The 7,651-nt window shown below is 37.5% G+C and overlaps 1 protein-coding gene across 1 annotated transcript in view; it reads right to left on the bottom strand.

Annotated features, from left to right (window-relative positions):
- Nucleotides 1–7,651, bottom strand: part of pdlim2 (PDZ and LIM domain 2 (mystique)) — an 82,922-nt gene that overhangs the window by 9,237 nt on the left and 66,034 nt on the right. The window lies entirely within an intron of this gene.

Below are 7,651 nucleotides of genomic sequence, written 5' to 3' on the forward strand. Positions count from 1 at the left end.
TGTGTGTGTGTGTGTGTGTGTGTGTGTGTGTGTGTGCGCTCAACAGATGTTTGAAAAATCCCAGGATCTTCCCACTGTCTCATACCCCATGCTGAGGCACCTGCAGCTGCTTAGAGATGTTTGGGGTTGAGCAACCTTGTGTATGTGTGTGAGCACAGTCCAAAGGCCAGAAAAGCTGCCACCCTTGGATTTTTATTTTTTTTAAGAATTAAAAATAAATCCTAATATTTATATCTATATGAGAACATTGAAACTCGTGTCAGAACAGAGTGATAGTTTGAACATCAGGAATTGTCATTTAAAGTCGTGATGAAACAGAAGTAGCGGCTGATCTTTTCTTCTGTATGGTGACGTACATCCGAGAGAAACAGATTACTGAAAGAAAAAAAAAATGTAGGGTGGGGACTTGGTTTTATCCGTTGGTTGTTGATTGGATTAAGGCAGATGAGTCTGTAAGGAAGGGGCAGGGTTTAAGTGGAATAAATGATTGGAGAAGTCCAGCATACGTCACCAGAGAGAAGTCTCATTTCAGTGGAAAATTATGAAATGCTGATGACCAAATTTTCCAGAATACAAGTAGCATTTTTATCATCTGAAATGTGCTTGACTTATATAATGAAATTAACATCAAGCATGCAAATCATGCGCAAAGCTCACATATTTGGATTTGTGCCGAATGAGAGAGGTACGTGAGCCCAGGATTATTTGTATAGCACATTTCCCATATGCCAGTAGTTTCAGCTTCACTTTAATTAAATATGTTAAGGCTTGGCATTTATAATTAATGTTATTTATAATAAATGGCACTAATTTCTTTGTTTTATACTTTTCATTCCTGTATAGGATTTGTTGTGGAGTGAGGAGAACTACAATACATGTTTATGGATTTGTAATGTTTTTAAATGCTTAGTTTTAATTTATCGGTATTTCACATTATTTCTGAACTTAAACTGTGACTGATACACCAGTGCAACGTGACCCGACTTGAAAATACAGTAAATATTATAAGATTAAAAAAAAACATGAAAATGTTCACAATAAAATCAATAACATTTAACAAAAATAGGTGAATTTTCATGTCATGTTGACATTAAAATCTGCTATTAACAAATCAGTATTTAATCATTTAATTTTAAATCTATAATATTCAATATCTACAATATTAATAACATTAATATTTTCCCTTCAATACCAAATACCAATTCCAAACAGAATACTAAAAGTCCACACCATGAATCACACTACACCAAAATCCACAATGTTTGATGATGATATTCCTATTCCAGGACAAATAAGTGCTCCTGATTGGAAAATAAGCAGATCCCACACATATGAAAAGCAACATTTTACTTGTACAGAATATTCTGGAAATAGCTGCATTAGCGGATAAGAAAAAATAAATGTATACAAGGGTCAAAAAGGACAGAAATGCATTCAGATCTTTGTAGATTTTGTACAGACAAATTCCTCAGAGTTCCCTTGTGCAACATGATTTGATAAACTCTGGAGAACTTCTAAATGACTTCCAAAAATAATAAATGTGGGCACAGAACAAAGACAGGGAGACAAAGACAACAAAACAGACAGGGGGAGACAGTGATCGTCAGATGCTTAGACACTGAGACACACTCCCAACACCTTATGGCTCTCCTCATACATCAGTACAAATCGATGAAAAACTGATTCCTAATTCTGACTAAAGCTGGAAGTATGCAGATCTGTCATCATCTCAGCTGCTCTGAGTGTCCAGATTATCTCTGACTGTGATCTCAGCAGGAATCTTGGCCACAGAGACTCTGAATACACTCGATTTCACATTCATTCTACATTTACATGAGGAGCAGCTGTGCGGAGAGTGTTTCGTGCCGGTCTTGGGAGTTCCTGATGGCCATGCATATCTACAGGAAGTCTGGAACTGTTGGGAAAGAGATGAGTGATGGAGAAGGCATGCTAACAGATGTTTGGCCCTATTGCTGATGGATGTCGTCCTGGGCAGCTCTTCTGACACCAGCTGAACTAAATAGAGGAGTTTGTCCTCTGGCCAGCTTCAAATGACAACTTCCACCTGGGGCTTTTTGGCTCCAGTCAATCAAATTTCACAAAAAAAGTGCAGCCAAGAGCATTTCCGCCCGCTTGAAGCAATTATCAGCTGCTGTGACGACCAGTTTCAGTGCTGGAAAATTTTGAGATGCCTCGGCCAGCTCTTCTGGAATTTGCCGCTGGCTCTGATGTCTCTATAGCGGTTAAACAGGAGATATAATTCAAACAAACTTTATTAAATATGACTACACGAAATAAGAGAAACAAGGAACATTCTTGATGATGTTGTTTGGGTGAATGTATCTTTAAATTTGTTTCTTTTAATTTGTGCAGCGATTATTAAGCAACGTTTGTTTGTTTTTACAACCTGGACATTTTAGAAAAAAAAAAAAATCTGTACTATAAAAAAACATCAGGTTTTCATATACAGTCATGTGAACAAGTTAGGACACCCTATTGAATTCCATGGTTTTCTGTATCGGCACAAAAAAAAATATCTGGTCCTTGGGAGGTCTTAAATTTAGGAAAATAAAACCTCAGTGAACAACAACAACACGTGACATATTGCACCGTGCCATTGTTTATTTAACAAAAACAAAGCCAAGATGGAAAAGCCATGTGTGACAAAGTTAGGACACCCATACTGTTAACATATGAATTAAGAGATCAAATACCTTTGATTAACTGATCATCAGCAAGTGTGAGCAGCTCTATAAAAGCAGAAGTTTTGGCAGTTTGCTGGTCTGGAGCCTTCAGGTGTGTGTTAACACAATGCCAAGGAGGAAAGACATCAGCAATGATCTTACAGAAGCAATTGTTTCTGCCATCAATCTGAGAAGAGTGCAATGGCAATTTCCAAACAATTTGAAGTCCATCATTCTACAGTGAGGAAGTTTATTCACAAGTGGAAGACATTTAAAACAGACACCAATCCTCCCAGAAGTGGATGTCCCAGGAAATTCACCCCAAGATCAGACTGTGTAACGCTCAGAGAAATGGCAGACAACCCAAGAACTTCCCCGCAGACTCTACAGGCCTCAGTTAACATGTTAAATTATAAAGTTCATGACAGTTCAATTAGAAAAATATGGGACAAGTATGGCATATTTAAAAGGCTTGCCAGAAGAAAGCCTCTTCTCTCTAAAGAAACATGGCACCATGGTTTATGTTTGCAAAGTTGCATCTGAACAAACCACAACACTTCTAGAACAAAGTCCTTTGAACAGATGAGACCAAAGTGGAGATGTTTGGCCATAATGCACAGCAGCACGTTTGATGAAAACCTAAAGAGCATATCAGCACAAACACCTCATACCAAAAGTCACACATGCTGGTGGAGGGCTGATGATTCTGGGCTTGCCTTGTAGCCACAGGAACTGGGCACCTCACAGTCATTGAATCGACCATGAACTTCTCTGTATACCAAAGTATTCTAAAGTCAAATTTGAGGCCATCCATCTGACAGCTAAAGTTGGGCCAAAATTGGGTCATGCAACAGGACAATGATCCCAAGCACTCTGATGTTTTTTTTTTTTTTTCAATTTTAAGACCGGCCAAGGACCAGATCATTTTTTATGATGCCCTGATACATAAAACCATGGAATTCAATGTCCTAACTTATTCACATGACTGTATATTTATATATAATTTAACCATGGAAAAAAACTGATAGGGCAGAAGAGCAGGCAGAGAGTTGTATGTTAAGAATCCGACCTCTAGGGGGAGTCATATACAAGGAAAGCATCATTATATGAAGGGGAACACAATGCTTACATCCTGTAATATTTCCTGAAGCATCGTTTTTTTATGAGTTACACAATCATTGCTCTCAACTTTTCTCTGAGACAAAATATGGATCAGTTTATTTGGATAAGCTGTAAGAAGGAAAGTGCCCATTTTCCCTTGATCCAAACAAAAGTTTCCTGTAGTCTAAACTTCTGCTGGATGGCATCGAAGGCATCCAGGCTTTCAAAAGAACTTAATGGAAAAGTTTACAAGTACTTGCATTTGTATGTCCATAGTTGGGAAATGCTTTCACACTGTATTGCTTTCTACTCAGGATTTTATCATTTTCACTTATTTTCAACAACAAATATATATGATCGCAACATATAATCATTGCTGTTAATAGTGTTCACCATTTGTTTGAATGCATACACCATTTGTTTTTTTTTTTCACCTTTACATAGTCAATATATATATATATATATATATATATATATATGGTGGTATAAATTAATATTATTATTTTATATTCACATTATGCCTTTGGCAGACACTTCTATCCAAAGCGACTTACATTGCATTCAAGGTACACCTTTTTTAACATTTTATAAGTTCTTCATGATTAATGCAACAAGCACACCTGTGGTATTTTCTAAGTGATCAATCTTACAATCTTTACTGGGTAGATAATAAAACAGACTCGCATTGAAGTTGGGACTTGAGCCACATCTAGTGCAACAACTGAGATCACAAAAACATGATAAAACAGTCTGAATACTCTAACATCATGGTGCAAACACCAGTCACATATTTACCAAGTCTAGTTCTCAGTGTTACTGCCCATCAACCCAATCCATTTGATTCTTCCTTGATACATCATTTAAAAGCCATCATCTGTGATTGGTTAGCAGCCAATCAGGTTAACTTTTTTCAATTGACCAAACCCTAAATCAAATGAGTCAGCTTAAATGAAATCAAGCAAATCGATGCTGCGGTTTCTGACAAGCCTGGCATTCAGAAAGGAGTTTCCTCTCACACACATCCAGGCACAAATATCTGGTCATGGACAGTGCCAAGGGCTCCATCACAAACCAATGCAGGCCAAGTATGAACTAGTTTAGAGTGTTGATGTAGCATTGCCAAGAAGAAATGGACAAGAATTAAGAGTTCGTTAAGAGTTAAAAAAGAAGAAAATGAGTGATGCTCATTTTCCTGTGCAAAATACACCACTATGATGCGGTTGCCAGGGTGTTGCTATGCGGTTGTCAAGCAGTTATGAATGGGCTTGTAGCATGTTTCTACAGCATACGTGGAAGATTTTTAGAATGTTTCTATGCTATAATGATGTCTATATGGCTGTTCTTCAATGTACACTAAGTGTTTTTCCTCATTTTGGCATCGGCCAACTGATAATTTTAAGTTTAATTGGTTAAAAAAAACACAAATAGCACACTTCTAAACAACATGCATGATTTGCATTCTGAAAACACTCTGAAAAACTAGAACTGTAAAGGTATTAAAACAGCACAATTTCATTTTATACAAATGCTTAATCTTGAATAAAACCAACTCTTTACATCTTCATTAATAAAAAATGATTTTATATAAATAAACAAATTAACAGTCTAATCCGCCCCGTCACAATTTCATAATGAAGTGAAAGTATTTTTACACTTATCCCAACAACGTAAAAGATTTCCAACGTTGTGTTTGGCACCATCGCTTTGGCAAAGCATCTGTCAGTTGAACTAAAATTCAAACTACAATTATGGCTTAGTGCACTTATCAAATAGCAAAAGGCTGCAATTTAATGAAGTATATAGTCTGTTGCTCTGCATGTTTAAGAGTGAAGCGCAGCACTGTGTTCACTTGAGCAGCTCATGAGCTGGTATGCTGGTGGTCTTGGTTCACAGTGAAGTGAACTCAGTGGCTGCATGTGTGAGTTTAGCATGCATTTAGGAAACGTGACAGTTATTCTTTATGTTCACATTCACATCATTTCCAAGATTTTTGTGGACAGATTAATACAGCATTTCACTAGATTTGTAATGACAAATCTTATTTGTAAACCTGTTTTTACAGAAATTGCTATTTTTCACCAAACTAAAAGCTCTTGCAAGTTAAAATATTGTAATTTCTAATTTTTTATTTGTATTATAATATTACTAGTAAAAATTATGAAATATTAATATTACTGTCTGAGGGACAATAATAATAATGACCAAGGATTTTTATCAAATAATCAATATATCATTAGTAGTAGTAGTAGTAGTAGTAGTAGTAGTAGTATAGTCTAAACAGACACTATCAAAACTAAAAACAAGTTTGAGTCCACTTTAAAATCAATACCAAGACTTTTTATTCCATTCATTTTGTTAACTGAAAATGGGTTGGAGCTCTTAATTCTGAACTCTCAAAGTGCACAAGACTGACATTTTTAACTTTAAAATGTTCACACCCTAAAACAGCGAACCTCAAACATATTGCAAAATGGTTCAAATGACAGTCCGTAGGGAATGCTGTTAAAATCCAGTGATGGGAGACTTCACACAGGCTCACAGTCACTGATTGACAGAGGAAAGCTGTACAAAACTTGGATCTGGTGAAAAAAAGAAATAATTTTCCAGGCCTTAGATAGATGTAGATGACAAGATAACCCCCAAAACACAGCGTTAGACACAAATGAGGTGCTCAGGGCCTGCAGCGGTAACGCACTGAGCTGGCACAACTCTCGTCTGCTTCTAGACGCAGTACAACAGCACGCAGTTAAGATCTAGACAAGCTCGCCAGGAATGCTGTCGAACCCAAACAAGAGCAAAATGGGAGAAACAAACAGACTCAGCCTTGGGGGTGGAAGGAAGAGAAGGTAAACAGCTTTTTGCCATTCCATTAATTGACTTGAAATCAACCTCGTCTGTCCAGTGACCAATGAAATGCAGTGTAAATCCAAACAGGTCAATCGCTTTTGTGCTTGACCATTTATAGTGTTGGTGAAGTGGTGTTTTACTGGGAAGGGGTGCATTCCCTTCTTGCCCTGTGTGTGTGAGGATGTAAGCTGTGTTTGTGTTGGACTGAGGCTATGAGAAGGAAAGGAAAGGAAGTGAACGTGCAATCACAGGCTTTTCCTCAAAGCCCAAACACACACATCCACACACGTCTTTCCTCTGGCTGCACAGGTCACTGCGGCTAATTAGCTTTCATCTGTACTGTAATCAAGACCTCTAAACATCCCAAGGACAGCACTGAACATACACAAACATTCACACGCACCAGACTATCTATAAGACCATGGGCGGCACTTTGGTTTAAAAAGTGATGAGCGCACAGATGGTAAAGGAGCGCAAAAGTGGTGCTTCTTGTGATGACACTTCGCTCATGAATATTAATTAGGTTCTGCACAAATAAATTTTACAATTTGAAATTTTCCACAAATCATGTTGAAGACAATGGTACTTCACAACCCCTAGGCTGTGTATATCAAAATGTTTCTTCCTGAGGCGAACATTTTTTCAATGGTTTTTAATGGGAGCGCTGCGTATTTTAAAGGGGTCATATGATGCTTTTTTAAAGATCATTATTTTGTGTATTTGGTGTAACAGAATATGTTGACATGCTTTAATGTTCAAAAAACACATTATTTTTCAAATACTGTACATTATTGTAGGTCCTCTATGCCCCGCCTCTCTCAAACGCTTCGTTTTCTACAAAGTCCCTCCTTCCGACAAGCGCAGTCTGCTCTGATTGGCGAGCTGACCCAGTGCAGTGATTGGCCGAACACCGCAAGCACTCGTTGGAAATGTAACTCCCATTACCATAATCGCGAGCTTCATCTTTCAAAATAAATGTAAAGACAGAGCCCGAAAGGGGAACAGAGTCGCGTGACAGA

The sequence above is a fragment of the Sinocyclocheilus anshuiensis genome, unplaced genomic scaffold (assembly GCF_001515605.1).
Source record: "Sinocyclocheilus anshuiensis isolate Anshui unplaced genomic scaffold, SAMN03320099.WGS_v1.1 scaffold366, whole genome shotgun sequence".
Classification (NCBI taxonomy): domain Eukaryota; kingdom Metazoa; phylum Chordata; class Actinopteri; order Cypriniformes; family Cyprinidae; genus Sinocyclocheilus; species Sinocyclocheilus anshuiensis.